Here is an 18,029-nt window from a genome sequence, read left to right as displayed (position 1 = left end):
TCATCATAATTAGCCCACAACAATCCACTGCCAGACTAAAAGACTTCTTCCAACGGGAGTCTTTGCCCGTAATCACCACGTAAGACAGAGGGTTGGTGATCGCACTTGATAGTAGAAGCGACACAGAGAACACTGGTACCCGTTATATTCCCGTAGTCACCTCGTACACTCCCGCGGGAAGTCGAGGGTTGGTGACAATAATTGTGTTCTGCCGTCAGCACATGGCCATAGTTCATAGTCAGACTAAAGGTAAATACGGGAGACATTTTATGGGTACTGCGATACTCGTGTCCTAGTCGTGATTCTGTTACGTGTCGTGTGCTAATATTTAGCCTTAGAAGATAAAAAATATGTTCATATCATCTCCCCGTCCCTTGTAGAGCTTTTTCTGACATAACACGTCTTAGGAAATATTGCTATACTTATTTCTACCGCCAAGCAGCATCACTATGTTTCGGTCTAAAGGACTTGGTTGCTGGTTTAATGACAGTCACATGAGGCTTAGCACATACATCTCAGGTTGATCTTCACAGGGCGGTACTCTGTAGAGCGTTTTCCTTGCATGCCCTGCGAAGTGTGTTACTCTAATGATAGGTACATGATGTTTTGCCATTTAACATCAGGTGGTCCATCTGCTTGGTCGGTCATGCAAAAACTACAGAAATCTATAGATAAACTGATCCTAAAAGTAAAATAATGTACTCTGGGTTAAAATGGAGGCGCTATTTCGAAACCTACCTGACATACCTCCCAGTTCTGGAAATAGTCTCACGTGTACCAGTATTTAGGTCGCGTCCGTTCCATTTATAATTATCTTTGCTGATGGGACGTTTATCACCCATAACTCTGTATGCATGGGTGTGCCGTATGCCGGTATTGAAATTTGTTATTTATAGCTGTAATAATTGTGAAGGATCATAGCATAACAACTCCAGTGGTCAGTCGTTGGGCGTCATTTACCAATTTTAGTACACGATCTTTTAATTATCATCTCGTAATAAATCTTTATTTAGATCATTGTATGACTACAACATATTCTTCTTATTTATGCCTTAATCACACATTATGTGGGGTCGGTCGTCTTCAAACTTCCAAACTTGTTGCTTTGGTCATAGAATTATTATTCTGACCGACCACCCGTCTGTTGTCAACACTCCATAGGTATATTAAGTCAGTGTATATAAAAACACGAACTCATAGAGTAGATATTATATGTAATCCAAAATATAGTCCAGTATACAAGAGATACTCAAACACTAATTTAAACTCGAATTTTTAACCGAATATAGTACCAGAGATCTAGATGTTCTAATTTGGTACACTTATTTTTATTTGAGCCATTTCAATTTGTATAGTTTACGAGATATGTTTGTAACGCTTTAAAATTTATAGTTGTATAACTTCTCGCTCTTATTTTAAAATCTCTTCAAGTAATTTATCTATAATCTGTTTTAAGCTCAGTAATTAATTCTGGGATAGATTAAGTGACACAGCGTTTTCATTAAGTAGTAGACCTATCATAGCGGCGTAAATCTTGTGAAGCTGATCTTAATTCCTAAATGGTTATTTTTCGCTATACCTCTTCAGTCGAAAGTATATTTAAAATAGGCATTATCGCGTAAAACTTCTTTTGAAAACCTTAAGTTGACAATCTGGTCGCTGAAAACTGACAAAACAGATACCCCTTAGGTTTAAAAGCCACCAAATATTCTATTGTTTTACAAAGAAGCACAAACATTTCGCTTAGTTGAGGGCGAAGGATGAAAAGACCCTAGTGGTCATTTTCCTATCTTTAGGGAAGTTTAAGACTGATAATTCTAATGTAAAATAATTAATAAATGAAGGAAAAGTCTTGAGTGTCTATTATTTATAGTAGTGCAATTGTTATAGTCATTAGAGTAATAGTTTATGTTTGTGATAACATGGCAAACTCTAGGTAGGTATTAAACTTTTTATTATGGTTTTGAATCTTTGACACAAGAAACAACTAACAGAAGAATCTCTACGGCCAAAATAAAAATTATTATTTTTGTAACGTCCATAATAGTGTATGAATAACAATACAACATACTTGTATCTGCACTCACAGAGAATTTATCAATTAAATCACAACAACTTAGTCTATATTTTAATTATAGAATTGATTTTAGCTTTCTTTATAATTTAAAAAATGTCAAGTCTAAGAAGCAAAAAAAATCTGGAAGGGATTTTAGTAACTAACTAACTAATAGCTTAGCAATTCTTTGACCTTATCAACTCCTGTCCTGAGTAAATTGAGTAATTACCGACTATGATTACCTGGCAGTTTGCGGGACGGGGAGATATTGATCATGCTGTAATTAATTTTCATGTTGTTGATGTTTGGACGTTGCACTGACTGTCTTGAATGTCGACAGCGTAATAATTTTATACTTATCAAGCAAACCTCGATCGTGTACCAGCCATTTGCAGGACTCATCTGTGCCGGATCGGATGAGAGTCTACTTCGCGCTCTCTGCTCCTTTACACCCTTGCAGAAGGAAATCACCATTTCCACTCACTCAATCTATCCTTTTGCATTTTAATATTAGTAGGAATCCTCCTCCTTAGCCCTTCAATCTTGACAGAGTCAAGTGGTTGTCGGCAATGCATTTTCTCTGGCTACTGGCGATGCGCCTCCATTTCATTTCAGCGTTTCAGGAACATTGGGCTATGGAGGTTTGTGTTGCAGATTTAAACGCGTGGGTGATCGACCGCGTTACTGTTTGCCTCCCTCTGTATGGACTGCGAGTAGTTACATTGAGTGTTCTTTTTTGAACAATGTGTCCGAAGAATAAGAGGATTTGTATCTGCACAGTCGACGAATATGTCTTAGTATTGCTATAAAAGAAATAAAAAAACACAGATATTCGTTTATGTAAAAATAAAATGAGTGAGTATATCTAAAAGCACATTAAATTATCAATGAAACAGAAAGGACCAGTTAGGTAACATTTAGCCACAAAAAGCTGCCTTTTATAATATTGAGGTAAATATCAATATTTTTATACAATATTATGTGTATATATAGGGCTAGCTAGGGCCATATTTCTTACTTGAGAGTACTCTCTTACTCGTTGGTAACGACGTAGGTGTTAAGCGAAGTGTATTAATTAATTACCGCCTAAGATTAGCCGGTAATTTTATGGCGGGAAATATGGATCATGCTATTAAAAGTCATTAACCGCTCACCTAGGTAATCATAATCCTTAATGATTCTTATAGCATAATAAAGTATGCACCTACAGATATCAGTATGAATTATACAAACTATGTCCAATGGTTTAGCGACCCAAAATGTATCTCGACCGAAGAATTATATAAGAGTGTTTTTTTTTTTTGTATTTGGGACGAACAAAAGAACAACGTCCTACTTAAGTCTTAAGATATCCTCAAAAGACGAAATGAAGAATTTTGTATTCTCTCCAAGCTAACAATTTGAATGAACAATGTTACTTAAAAATAATCCTGAACCTGAACAGCATGTTGCGGCATGTAGCAAAGCTAAACTTGTTTAGTATAATGTAACTAGCATATAACTTCATAACTCTCTGTAAACTTTCTCTTTTTCTTTATTTAATATAGAAAACGGTTTATGATCAAGATATCAGAAACAAAATGCAAAAAATATATTGAATGACTAAAGAAACAAATTAATTCAGAACAGCCAAATCTTCTGTCTTTTACTTAAAATTAAAGAAGTATTATCGCATTGTTTCTGTCGTAAATAATATGGTCTGAATGGAAATGATGTAATTCATTCTTTAACAACAACCATGTTCGGTCGCGATTCCTAAAGGTTTAGTTTAATTAAGACTATTTATAAACTCTTACCTACATTATTTAGGTTTCGTGTACGTATTACAAATTATGGTCTATTTTATTGTTACACAGATTCACCCCTACCCAATCTAGTAGGTTGAGCTTATGGATCCTTAATCTTATTATGATTAACTGTTCAAAATAATACTGGTCTGATAATTTATAATTAAATAAACATTGTGAGGAAATCACCAAATAAATTCTGGGATATTTGTAGATCAATAAACTCCTTTTCAATCACGCAAAAACTGAAATACACAGTTAAGTAACACACACTGATAAAATACGAGTATAAATGCCAGGTTACAACCAAACTTTTGTAAAATAGGGCAGATACCAAGTCATAAACCAAAGCTAAAGCACGTGTTAGTTCCCTGTTAATTACCAAAGGCCTTGATAACTTTCGAATTCTAGTCATCTTATCTTATCTTGATTCCAGTCCGCTTGGTAAGCAACTGTTCGGAATGGAATACCAATAAGCTAAAGGGCAGATTTTAACGTTAAGTTAATGCCTAAGAAACTTGGTAAATCTTGTAACATACTTTTGATGAAAGACGCAGCACCAGTTTCACGTTAAAATAATTGTTCGAGCTTTTGGAATACCGACCCTAGTGTGATGGACTTCGCCCAATGTTCGTAGGAGATATGCTACTGTTCCTATGCATTTACATGTTTGTGCACATTGGCCCAAAGTATACTTCGATTCGATTTAGGTTGGTGGTTGGTAGTGGTTTAGGGATTTTTCGATAGAATGTTTCATTGGCATTTTTCATCTTCTAGTGACTCGTTATGACAATCTTTAAGTGAAAATTTCTTTAGGTGTGTTGAGCGGTTCTTGAGAAAAAAGTCACCTCATCATGTATTCTGTTTACATAATCTATGATCATAAAAACTTCGTTATAAAAAAAATCGAAAATAATAATCTAATAGCTCAATGATCCAATTTACAAGTTACTTAGTATTAACTACCATCGGCGGTCCCCAAAGACGCCTCCTCTTTTTTTTATCGTTAATTCGTTCACAACCAGCCAACAAATGTTATCGAAACCTTTTCCATAGTGCTCATTGGATTGGCGAGTAAGCACCGATCATTTGCCATGAAAATTTCATTCTACACCAAATTCTGTCATTTGATACCTACGCAAACTTATATATCAGTTTCATAATTTGTACGCCCTTTGAAATTTTCAAGAAGCCAAGTTACTTAATTTGGAAACACATGTAACGAGACCTTATAATATTTGTACTTAAGAACTTTAGAAAGCATATGGTGAATGTAATGGCTACCGTCAGTTGCAATATGCCGTTATATGAATGGTGTCCACATCTGCTGGTATTAGCTACAGAACTCAACCCTGCATATTTGTCGTGGGGCTGTCCTTATTGGGCACGTGCTGTTTTTATATCGTTCTTAAGGTTAATGCCCGGTATTTATATGCGAACTTTCTTAATCCTTGTACACTTTTATTGCTATTGTAACTTTGTATCTCAAAAAATAGTTAACAATTATATAGTTTTATCTTAAATTTGTCTACGCTCTGTCTTATTAACTCAAACGAACTTAGTACGAAGCATTACTCTACTAATTCATCTCAAATTTCACCACAAAGTAGGCATATAATCTATCTCGTAATATCCCAGCTTTTGAAGTGACCTATTTCCACAGTAACTTTTATAAGTTGGGCTCCGTCCTACATTTTAACAGCTCTCGTTGCTGTATTACTTTAATTGTAACTATTAACTTAGTTTTACTTGATTATGCATTTAAAATGTTCTCTTCTAGTGTATCCACACTTCTATTTCTATACGTCTGCTATATTTTAATAGTGTATGATGTTTATATCAAATATTAGTTCGATGTAGTGATAACAATACGATTGGGTACTAGCGTGGTCTTCTACTCAGACTTGTAGGGCTAATGCGTGCCACATAATAATTATATATACCTATTTTCTCATCTTATCCGATAGAAATAGGACGAAAACGTTAACGATTCAATAGTATCCGTAAAATACTCTTATTTGATCGATAAAATAACGAAAAAGGGCACGAATGTTAATTGTGCCAATAAATAATGCTCCCAAATGTTTAAGCTCGGATACTATACTTTACGTGAGGTGTAGAGTGCTAAACAGCACTGCTGCCACACGAACTGATTGGCAATAAATCTTTAACGTTTGCTTACCGAGCTCGTCTCAAAATACGACAAACAAACTCAGATGGTGCAGATCGGCACGTTTGTGGTGCTAGGGCGGGGCCCTTGTGTATTTTTATTGCCACACTTTGTCACAGCATGGGACGTTTTACTTTCTCCGCCATTATGTGCCATTTGTTTCTTGTGTAATTTCTTCGACCGTTTTTCTAATACACCGGACATGTTTACTGGTCTATGACCGCTAACCTAAATGGTAACTAACATATTTGCTTCAGCGAATTCATATATTTTAATTCTAGTATTGTTGTATCTAATGCAACAGGACTATGTAGTAAGAGTCTTTAAAAGAGGTTTACTTTGTTGTTCTTTAAGTAATTGGTTACTGATTGGTAAACTTTTTTTAGGTTATAAAAGTGCCAGTTGGCTATTCTTTATAGTTAATTGAAACAGGTGTATTTAAAAAAGATTTATAATTAACAGAAACATCTGATCAGCTTATCTATAAAGTAATAGAACAGAATCACATAAAATCGAACGCTGTTTTTAGATTACATTATCCACCATGTACCCATTCTTTAAGGGAGCACTATGCAGAGAAGCACATAATTTGTATTGACTTTGCCCTGTAACTTTTGTTACCTTGGTAGCAAGACTTCTCTAAAGAATCGAAGAACGAAAAGAACGAGTGTTCCACGCTTTTTTGATACATTTTTTTTGGGATAGTGTTAAATAAAACGACATACTTTATTATCTACTCGGAACTGAAAATAACAATAGTGTCCATGTGTGTTGGTTGGTAAAGCGTTTTGTAAAATAAAAGTAAACGTATTTCTCGGATCTATGCTTTGGGGACGGGTAAGCGACTAACTTGTGTTATTTATTACTCTTTCTATTCCATTCCATCTGCATCAGTTGCTTTAACTAATGTCTTAATGGCCGTGAGTCAGTCTGTGGATGATATATCTCCTATTCATTTTTTTAATTATTTTTTAAGGTTGAGTCAATTCTCATTTTCATTCAATATTTTTGACTTACTGTATTTTATACTTATTTTGTATAGGTGAAATAAATATTCTTCAGTGTATTAATAATAAGGTGTCGTTTAATATATGGCTACTCGGGTAAATTTACATTTCTTCCGAAAATCGTTTTCCGCGAGATTTTCCGATTTTAGATTCTGATATGTAATTTTTTCAATCCGCCTTTAATATTTATCCATGTGTTTATCATCATGAGCCTATTAATGTTATACAGCTAGGAACGGGCTTCGACAGTCTACATATAGGAGAGAGGGATTTAAAGATTAAACCCAAAAAGCTTCAATTAGGGATTTCATTGCTATAATTATATTCTTCTAGTAATTATAATATTAATTTTATCATTACACATGGACTGCGAATTCATTTGCCAGCTGAGTGGATACTTTGATTTTGCGATCCTGTTTGTGAATCACCAGCAGTGCGTTCAACGAGACGAAATATTCGCGTTTGATATCGGATACATCATTTATATAATTTGCGATTTCTATGAATTAACATGAACATGCGAAAAACGAGAAAAACGTTAAAGACCTCGTTTACACACGAAAATGTTTATGGATTAATACAAGCATTTTTAACAAAGCATTAAAGAATTAACTGATAAATATGGAGTCATCATCTAAAATTATAAAAACGTTTCCAGCAAGGACATTATTTAAACATTAATGTATTAAAATACAGATTCTTACAACCAAGTTTATTAAAATTGGGCCAATATTTTCATTTTTAACCCATCATTCTTTCTGCCGCTTTTTAACTATCTGACATAGCTCAGCTATTCGAATGAGGACCATATGCTACTTAATTACGTAAGGCGTAACATAATAGTCTCTTTTTGTTTTTGTTTACTTTGGCACGAGTCACGAACGGACAGAAAAAGAGATCAACTTTTCAACATTCATCAAGGAACTTACGTATTTTGTTTCCCGTTGCTTATTACAAGCTTGAGTTCATCGATACGCCTTACAGACTTTCTGTTAGATTAACTTACGTATGCATAAAAGGTATATGGTATCTACCCATATCTCATAAATTTTTCATGAGTTAGGTTTATGTTACTCAGAGATAAATTTTACATTCGAACGCCTATCTTCAATATTTTCATTAATATTTATTCAGCTTTCTGAAAATAATCTTAGACCGACTTCACTTTTGACTGCATATTTACTGTTAGCTATTTATTAGTTATTCTAGACCTTATTTCTTTGTATTAGACCATAGATAAACTCCATATTCAGAGTGGCAGAAGGTTCTAAGTAGTATAACCGCTTGTCTTTTATTTTTGATAACTACTCATTCTAATTTCTTCACCGGATTTGATGTCATCAACTTTGTAAACATTCGTAATCATATCACCGCGATACAAAGCTGGTTCGTCGCCTCCAAGCGAGTGCCCGACGCGCTCGCCCCCTTCCTACTCCCCTCCGTCGCCAACTGCCCCCGACTGATGCAGTCTCAATTCTCACGCCAGAGCGGCCGTACGTCGCTTCTATCTATTTAAAGCTTCTCGTGATCGAGCTTTGTATATCGTATTTATTATGAAGTGTTATCAGTTTTCTCTATAAGTTAATTAACTACAAATGCGATTAATTCAGTGTCAGTGATTATAGTGTATGTACATTTTGCTGTGTAATTCTTAGTTAAACCGCTAACGGTTAAAGTTGTGTCAGTATCGTCTATTTTAACTAAGTTCGTGATTGTGTTTATGTCAATGGACGGGATGTCTCAAAGAGTTTAGTTTCTCGCAACGTAAACAGGTATTTATTTCATTGCATGGAACAACTGCTTCATAATAATTTTAACTCATGACTCTTTAAATGACAATAGGCCATTGTTATGAAATTTTAACATTCGTTCTCTTCTTTCATATTTGTAATATATGTGCACTTAGCTATGTATGAAGTGGTAATTAAGCGCAATTAAAACAATTGTATCAAGCATTAATTAACCTTTATTTACGTCTACAAATTTACTGCCATCTGCGATGACATAAATATTTAATTATCCCACGATGTTTTGAACGGAGGGTGGAACATGGTATGGTGTGGGGAAACGAGATAGCCATATTCCAATACAGGGGTTGCCAGTGCTTTACAGCACTCGAGCACAATAGAAGGATTTCCAGGAGAATGTACTCAGACAGGCATTTAGTAGATTCTTGAAATCCTTATCGAACCTTAAGTTACGTTCGTCATACAGGAAAGTGACGTGACGATGGGTTCCTACCTGCATGCAAAGCGTTCATTTTTGCTTTAGTTAATGATTTAAGTTTGCGAACATAAATTCCTTTGTCATTTCCAAATACAAAATTCACTTATTATTATACTTCATACAAAGGTTTGTATATTTGTATTCTTTCTAGAGTATCTTCTGGCTTAAAGTTATGGAATCTATATGATGCAAGGTTTATCATGACTGTACATGTTTGTACTCGTACGTTTCGAGGACTGTTATCTTGGGGACCTAAACAAACAATTTCAAAAAATCGTAACCAGATTGTAAAATTTTAGACTGCAATTTACAGTTTCGATTTATTTGTAAGCATTCATTACAGATAAAAATATGAGTACACGATATGAATGCTCTCTTTATTCGCAAAGTTAGAAAGTTAATAAATCAAGAACACAACGTAACTATTTTCGCAAATACTTTCTCGTTACACTATAATTATAAACCATCTTTTATTAAGTTTTTTAACTAAAATAACCTAAGCTGTTCCGTTTAGTAGGTAAGTAGGTATAATTCATTAAGATTTAACTTCAGCGAGATTCTCTTTGTTATAAATGTGAAAGTGTTTTTGTTTATTGGTTTGTCCTTCTTCACGCAGTAACAACAAATTAATTATAATTTGTATGAGCCTTTGAGGGGTCATAAAGCCTACTTCAACTCTTAATTTAGGTATTGTTCAGTGTGTAGTTACAATTTTTATAGGTTTTACTAACCGCATCAAGTAGGTAAATTATTTTAACTACGTACCTACCTAGGTAGAATGCATGTTATTTAATCATCTAAGTTGGTTTAATATGGTTAAGTTTTTTTACTTAGAGTAAATATAAAACATATACCTAGGTATATAGCTAAATTGGAACGGCAGAATTTAAAACGGTATCTCTCCGCTAAAGTTCTTAGGATGCGATTGCCGGAGAGATGCGAATTCAAATCCAGCTGGTTCCAGAATTTTTTAATATAGGTATTATAAGTTCTTATATTTAACATCTAATACGACCTAATTTTTGCGATTTCACATATCAAGCGTGGATTCTTTATCTTCAAACAATGTAAGTAGATTATTATCAATATTAATGACGCTAACAAAGATCTAACACAAATTATCTTGTCGATTATGCGGTAAGTAATCTATAAAATCTAAAGCTATAATTCTTTACAAACGTTTAGCATCAAAAATAGGCTGTTGAAGATGTATGTGTACGATTGTCCTAAAAATACGATCAATAAATTATTTGAAAAAATGAACAACGTAAAGGACTTTAATATTGTTTTTTATTTTTCTCTCCACTGCAAGTTAGCCCTTGACTGCAATCTCCTCTGGCAGTACGTGAGTGTTGATGCAGTCTAAAATGTTAGCTGGCTAAACTATAAGGGAGAATGGCAGCCATACCTCTAATCGGTTTCTACGCGTAATCGCACCGGAACACTAAATCCACTAGCGGCACTTTTTCGGTAGGGTGGTAACTAGCCACGGCCAAAGCCTCCCACCAGACCAGACCAGAGAAAATTCGGAAATTATAAATTCCCAAATTACCCCTGCTTGGAATCGAATCTGGGACCTCCTACTTAAATTCAAAGCGCTCACCGTTGCGCCAGGGAGGTCGTGGTATGGTGACGTTTATCTTACAGGATTTTATATTTCTGAAACAAAAACAGTCATATTCATAGAAACTAACCAAAATCTAAATAGATCCATATCTATAGGAACGTCAAGGTCTGTCACATATTACTATCATTTAACAATAATAAGTATACTTATGTAGCATGACAGTAAGAATACCAACAAGCTTAGTTATATAGTAATCCTAAATTAGGTTTTTATAGTTCTCATTCTACTCTACCAAAAGCAAACCACTCCCAACGTTATTATTAATAAATGAATAAACGTAGCGTAAAGTCTGAATAGGTATTAAGGGTTTTTAAAATTTCAACTGACAGCGCCTTTCATATGTCAGAACGTGACAAAACACTATTCCAAAATTGTTACACGTTTATCAAATAAAAGGTTTAGGAAGGTCTCCACTTTATCAAAGTATACTTGTAGAACATCGCCAAAGTTAGCGACACATTTTAAAATTGTTGCTAAATTTAATAACTCATGATAATTAAAACCGTTCTCGTCTGCAATTCAGCTTGCATAAGATAAGAGGCTCGAGTCAAATTATTTTAATTACACAGCTTCATAGCTATTTCGCAGTTCCATACAAAGTAAAAAGCTATAATTGGCTAAATGTGTGCCACCAATATAATTACTTATTTTTTAAATAATTAGGTACCTACCTAGTCTGCTACCTTATTATTAAAATCTTTTATAATATCACTTGTTTGTCAGGTTTTTTTTTAAATTTAAAAATGGAGGCAAAACTGTTAGCGTCACCGACGCGATATGCTGATGTGTTTACCGTGTTCCGTGGCCGTGACGCGCAGAGACCTGTGTATAGGGTTTGATACACTGATGCTGGCACTCTTGAGGACTATCTATTTTTCTACAAATCTTGTAAGTTACACCTGTTTCCGTTACGGGAATTGCCTGAAACATATGTATGAACTTTATTTAAACAAATCTTGTAACACCAGTTTCCGTTAATTGACTGTAACTTAGCTCACGTGTATGGCTTCTGAAATGATCTGTGCTGTTTTGACCTGTTATATTCAAAGTGTTGCCAATAGCCAATATTCTCATAATATTCTAACTAGGTATGCTATGTGGTATATATACGACAGCAGGACAGTGGAAACACTGTCGTGCTGTGGCTTTTAAAAATTTGAATGGAGATGACATTTTTCTACCGGTTAGCATAGGTTAGAAAAGATACATAACCTCGGTATATAATAGAGCGTTTGTTAATACAATCGTTTGTTAAATGGCCATTTCTATGTAGTGGATCATTAGGGGTCATTAGCTAAATGGTCTGACTAGAGGCCCAGAGCGCCTACTTTTAGTCTTCTTCCAAATAAGTTGTGCACTCTTAAAAAAAATTGTATGTAGATGACAGCTCGCCCCGGTAAGCAAGTTAAATAAAAGATACGTAACTTCGGTATATAATAAAGCGGTTGATAATAGAGCCTATAATTTGCCTTTTCTAGGTTGTGGATCATTAGGAGTCATTGGCTAAATGGTCTGATTAGAGGCCCATGAAATATCACTATCATCTGATTTTCAAAACGCGGTATAATTTACAATAAAAAAAAAGTCTAATTTCTAAATTAAATTATTATTGAGCTCATTACGACCAAAAATGTCTAAATTAGTTAATTCCAAAGTTACATAAAAGTTATAAACTTTTTCATCACAATCGTTCTAAGATGAATGTATTAACCAGAAGCTTTGTTTTCATTGTTTGGTTTTAGAATCAACTGAACAACAAAGCCACTTTCTATTGATAGTGACCAAATGTGTTTGTCAACTACGCACAAGCATTAATTTGCTTTATTGATGTGAGAGAGATCACTTATAGCCAATGTATAGGACACTGACCCACTGTGGCTCTTCCGATTTACGGTCAATATTAACATTACTGTTTATATATAGATTTAACATCGAGCTTTACCTACTTATATATATAAAACGATGTAACGTATTTAATTTTATGAATGCCTTTCATTGCTAACCTTTTTAAAGGTATTTTAAGTTGTGCTAACACAATGATTGGAACGCATTAACACGTATAATCTGCAATGAGACTCAAATAGGATCTAATCACAGTTCATACTCTAAATATAAAAAGGAATTGCATGCGGTTAGATGTAAGAGCACTTCTCTAAAACCGTGCCAATAATCGAAACACTGCAAAATCGTGTTGTTAAGCAATTTCATAAATGCTTCGCTTCTTTTATGTAACCTTTTACAGTTTTATCTTTAGGACGTGACTATTTCAGATTATGTTATGCCTTAATATCTATACTTATAATAAATCTGTAACTGGAAGATTATTGTAGATTAAATATATTTTGAAAATTTTGACCGGGGTATGCTTTATAATCGATACTGAGTCCATAACAGATTTTTATTTAATTTTTGTCTGTCTGTCTGTCTGTCTGGGCATCACGTGAAAACTACTGAACGGATTTAAATAAAATTTGGTTTAGTTGTAGCTGATATTCCGGGTCAACATATAGGATACTTTTTATCCCGATAAACAATAAGTTTCCTCCGGGAAATGGGATGAAAATTTTTATCGATTTTACTTCATACCATTGTTAAATTAAAATCGTTTTTAATAATTTTTTTTTTTAAAAGAGTATACTATTAAGCATGTATAGTCTAATTTTAATAAAGATCCCATAAATATTGACGGAGATAAAGGAAATAACTCTTCACAGATAAGGGCACGTTGCAAGGCATGTGAGACGGCGATCGAATGCATGCGTACCATCCTGGAATAGCTCATAGCCTTTTTTTTTTCTCGAAAAAGCAAACAGCTCCTACAGGATAGCATCGTAATTTTTTCCGCATTTGTCTTTCAAAATCTACGTAACGGAGTTTTAGATTGACACGTTTTTTTAGATAGGCATAGTTGAAATATAATCAAGCTTCTGAGTTTGTTTGGTTGAACGCGCTAATCTCAGAAAATGCTATTTCGTTTTTTTTTTGGATTGTTAGTATCAATTAAGGCTATATAACATCACGCTACGACCAATGGCTACCATCATTAATGAGAAATGTTACAATAACAGCAAAAAGTATTCTTTTAAGAGATTCCGATGCGTGCGATGCGTGAACGGTAAACGTTACGCCAAACGACGGAAATATGTAGTAAGTATATCGGAATTGTTTCTTTAAAGTTCTCTAAAACAGTCCTCGACGACATACGAATACTTTTTGAAGTTGACTCTTTCGCGGACGAAGTCGCGCGTATCCGCTAGTTATACTTAACATTCCATATTTTACCTCTTGTTGTCTTTACAATATAATGTGTATAACTTATTTTCTATTTTGGCATTAGAATTTTTGTGGTAACGCTCGGCTGGGAAGTAATTCCAACATACTCATTCCTACCGCCAAGCTGCAGGGCTGTGTTCCGGTCTGAAGGGCGTGGTAGCCGATGTAATTATAGGCCCATGAGGCTCAACACCTGCGCTTCATGCAGATAGTTAGACGTAAGGCTGCACTTTGTGGAACGTGTTTTAAAGATAGCTGATATCCTGGGGACGGAAATATTACGCGGGGAAATTTTATTCGGGGAAAACAAATTCGCGCAGACGCAAGCTAATTTTTGTAACAAAATTTTTGAAATCCATTAATCAATTATTAAGGCAATCTGCCTTCCGTACCGACGGTGGAGTACAGACATAATTGACGTTTCAAAAGTGCTTATATTAGGCTTACTTGGAATTAGAAGAATTTTGAATTTGAATCGATGTGAAGTTATGCTTTTTCAAATTTAAGATGATAATTTTTTTTTATTTTTTTTATTATATTATTTTTAAACTAGATTATTTTGTTATTTAAAAGTAACAGTTAATTTAAAAATAATTGCGTATTAAAGTAAAAATTATTTTAATACAGTTAGATAATTGTGTTACGGCGATGTTCGATTTATTTTATTTCAATACCCATTTTCGATAGTTGTCGTTGTTTCGTTATGATTCTTCATCTTCTTTTGGCGCGTTAGGGAAAAATGATGAGAGTACAATTTTACGATGCGCGCGCACACCGTCACAAAAAAACCGACACCATGAAGTTAGCCATAGTCAACATTTTAGTTTTTCTAAAAAAGGTTTGACAGTTGACTTATAAAATTTTAGAAAAGATTATTATCTTGTTACGCCAAAGGAGTATAACTTTTAACGCGTGTACATTAGGATTTAGGTGTGCCAAATCAGCACGTTGTATTTCGCCAATATCACTTAGGTATACTTGGAAGATCCACAAAGGAGATTGTCAAAAAATACACATGATATAAATATAGCACTATACTTTTTATAAATCTTAGCATTCCAAAATAAGGCGTTCGTCTAAATGGAGGAATGAAGTCTGGCCTATATTTATTTATTTTTGGATTGTGTGAACCCTAATGATTTTAAGCGGGCTTGTTGGCGTGCCTTGGAATGGGGCTCTGCTAGGAATGGTTTGAACCCTAGGGCTCGAAGAAGCGTCTGCCTGAAGGCGCCTCATGTGAGACCGAACCTCTGCTCAGGCGACAATTGTAGTGAAAGGTTTTCTGGTCTTTGATTAGTGTTTTCCGTTACGCTTAGCATGCTTTAAGTTGGCCGTACCCACCCATCAATGAAGTACGATATTATTATCTATATTTTTTGAAGCGCCTGCTAAAATTATCATCCTAAATTAGACAAGGATTTTTTTTCTTTTTTTTTGCATTACAAACTTTATGAATTATCTATATATATATATTCTCGAAATAGTGGTCAAATTGAATTGTTACTGTAGGCAAGGAGGTACCAAATACCTAAAGTTATGCTTATTTCATTAATAATTAATATAATATGTTTGATGTCTGTCATAATCGATAAATCATAAAGTTTGGCAGTGTGTGTACATTGATATCAAGACTCGGAGTGAGCTCATCAATTAATGTATATCTTAGAATACTGTTTGCATTAGTATTATGTTCAGACAATTTAATTACGCTCAATTTTGTTTACTTGTCTTATTGTTTTTAACTACTGGCTGTTGTCCGCATTCTTCGACCGCGTTTCTTTTTATAAATCCCCTGGTAACCGTTTGTTCTCCTGAGATAAAACTAGCCTTTATTACTCTACGTCATGTCAAATAACTCCTGTGAAAATCAAGTTGATTGCTTGCTTAAGGCGTTAAGGAGGGACGACGAAGCAAACCAACAATTTCGCATTTATAATATTAGTATGGCTATAACAATATTTTATATGTTCTCATCATATCAACCCATTACCGGCTTAAACTACTGTAGTCCACCACGCTGGCCCAGTGCGGATTGGTGGACTCCACATACCTTTGAGAACATTATGGAGAACTCTCAGGCGTGCAGGCCACCTCACGAAGTTTTAATTCTCCTCTGAAGCATGATATTTGAATTGCTTGAAACGCACATACCTTAGAAAAGTCAAAAGGTGCGTGTTGGGATTCGAACTGTGGCCCTCGAAAGTTGAACTCACTGGGCTATCACCGCTTCACTCGTTGGTATACTGGTTAGCATATTCATTGTTCAAGTACCGATCACGATTCTAGGGTTAAATTTTCGGGTCAGTTCAGAATTTGAAGGTAAAAATATATATAGACAGAAGCTCGTAGTGAGAAATTGGCAATGTCCTCGTCCGTGCCTCAGAGAGAATATTAAGCCCAACACACTACATCGAAGCAGCGTTGTGGGTGTATGCTCTAAAACCCTTTCTGCTATGAAAGAGAAGGCCTGTGCCTGGATTCATAGGATATAAATATCTGCACAAAATGGGTTTTAATAGTTCTCTAATGTCGAATATTTGTCAATTCCGTTCATCTTTAATTCATAAACATACAGAGTCTTGAACCTAATAGGCATTTCTAATTAAGACAGAGATATGAGCATCAAACAAACGGATCAAAGGCCGCTGACCTTTCTGCAGGTCTGTCATTGAATCGTCATTAATATTTATAGGCTGCCTTCTATCTAGCGTCCGGGGAAACAAACCTGGGCTGTGTGCATCCATAGCGGCTTTCTTTCCACCCATAACAGAACGTGATAATTAAAACTTGTTACCTTTTTTATGCTCCCACTTTTCTTCACTAAACAAGGCTTTTACTTTGTATGTATTTGTTTTAGCAGTAACATCCAGCTCCATATTTTAAAGATTCAAAAGTAAATGTTCGAAATACATGAAAATGCCGATATTTGTGCCAGGTTGGTTACAGGTCTAAAAGTAAGGCTAACCTTTTCGTAGGGAGTATCCCAAGTCGATAGGGTAAACTTAATTACAGACTACAAGTTAATTTAGACCTGGTAATTCACAAAACATAGATAGATCGAAAGATAAAGTCTTTATTGCACAAATTAAAAGAGAAAACAAGAAATAACAAAAATATAAAATTTGCTAAGGCAAAAGATGTGGCCCGTTTAGCATTTTTGAATTTTATCTGGTCTTGTCTGGTGGAAGGCTTCGGCTGTGGCTAGATACGACCCTACCGAGAAAGACGTGGCACTAAGTGATTCAGCGTTCCGGTACGAGGTCGCGTAAAAATCGATTTTTTTTATTTTTTATTTTATTGGTCAACTTAAGAGTAAAACAATTAACGACAACTAGGTCATTAACCTCATCTCAAAGCACACAGAGGTTATGTGACAAGGTATTAGGGGTTTATTAGGGGTGTAGGTTTAATATAACTTCCATATCCCTAACATGTTGCCCGTTACAATCTTAGACTGCATCTTCACTTACTAGCAGGTGAGATTGCAGTCAAGAGCTAACTTGTACTAGGTAGTGGAATAAAAAAAGCAAATAATATCATGTACTAATAATATATTTAAAAAGCTGTACAGTGTTTATTTGCAAATATTACGATATAAACATATCATGCCCCACTGCGTCCTACGATAAACATTTAAAATGAACGTCCAATATATAAATATACTCGTAAACATCAGGTTCAAAAATAAATATTAAAGAATTAATTAGTGAAGTAAATGATTAGTTGATCACAGCTAATAACAAGCTCACGTGTGGTGTGATTAATAAGTGTAATGTATGAAGACACCAGCATCGTATCGCTGTCACCGTATCCTGCCCGTAGTGCATCAATTTTGTATGGAAATAAATGGAGATGTTCCACGCAACTGCAGACTTAGACGACA

At 34.7% G+C, this 18,029-nt stretch overlaps 1 protein-coding gene across 2 annotated transcripts in view; it reads left to right on the top strand.

Annotated features, from left to right (window-relative positions):
• The first annotated feature begins 8,504 nt into the window (after nucleotides 1-8,504).
• The window catches only part of LOC120630752 (tyrosine-protein kinase Src64B), a 110,866-nt gene continuing 101,341 nt past the window's right edge, over nucleotides 8,505-18,029 (top strand). For both annotated transcript variants that reach the window (XM_039900054.1, XM_039900053.1), the window contains exon 1: nucleotides 8,505-8,792. The gene's annotated coding sequence lies outside the window, so the exon portion shown is untranslated. The remainder of the gene's footprint in view (nucleotides 8,793-18,029) is intronic.

This window comes from Pararge aegeria, chromosome 16 (genome assembly GCF_905163445.1).
Source record: "Pararge aegeria chromosome 16, ilParAegt1.1, whole genome shotgun sequence".
Classification (NCBI taxonomy): Eukaryota; Metazoa; Arthropoda; class Insecta; order Lepidoptera; family Nymphalidae; genus Pararge; species Pararge aegeria.
This window is presented reverse-complemented; position numbering and strand designations above follow the sequence as displayed.